At 33.4% G+C, this 320-nt stretch overlaps 1 long non-coding RNA gene across 1 annotated transcript in view; it reads right to left on the bottom strand.

Moving 5' to 3' along the window:
* LOC108766758 (uncharacterized) overlaps positions 1-320 on the bottom strand; it is a 10,050-nt gene that overhangs the window by 6,172 nt on the left and 3,558 nt on the right. The gene's annotated exons all lie outside the window — the stretch shown is intronic.

The raw sequence follows: 320 nt of genomic DNA, 5'->3' as shown, positions 1-320 counted from the left end.
TTAAGGGGGTACTCTACTCTAAAAATTTCAAAAAATCGAAAAAAATTTTTTCACTGTTTTTTCAAAAATTTTTTCTTCTTGACCTTTCTGAGAAAACATGAGAAAACATGTCTTGGATTGGCAGATTAATCTTCGTAAGTAAAGATCCTTCATAAACGGTGCGCAAAACTAACGCGTTTTTCTCAAAACCATGTTTTTTGAACTGGTGCCCAAAATATCTCAAGATCTATTTGACCGATTAAGTCCGGCTTTTGCGTACATCCTCAGCAGATGTGCCGCTATAGCCGGAACTAGAATTAAGTAAAAAAAAATTTTTTTTA

The sequence above is a fragment of the Trachymyrmex cornetzi genome, unplaced genomic scaffold, assembly GCF_001594075.2.
Source record: "Trachymyrmex cornetzi isolate Tcor2-1 unplaced genomic scaffold, Tcor1.1 scaffold615, whole genome shotgun sequence".
In the NCBI taxonomy this organism is placed as follows: Eukaryota; Metazoa; Arthropoda; class Insecta; order Hymenoptera; family Formicidae; genus Trachymyrmex; species Trachymyrmex cornetzi.
The sequence above is the reverse complement of the archived record's forward strand: the minus strand, read 5'-3'. Positions and strand labels throughout refer to the sequence as shown.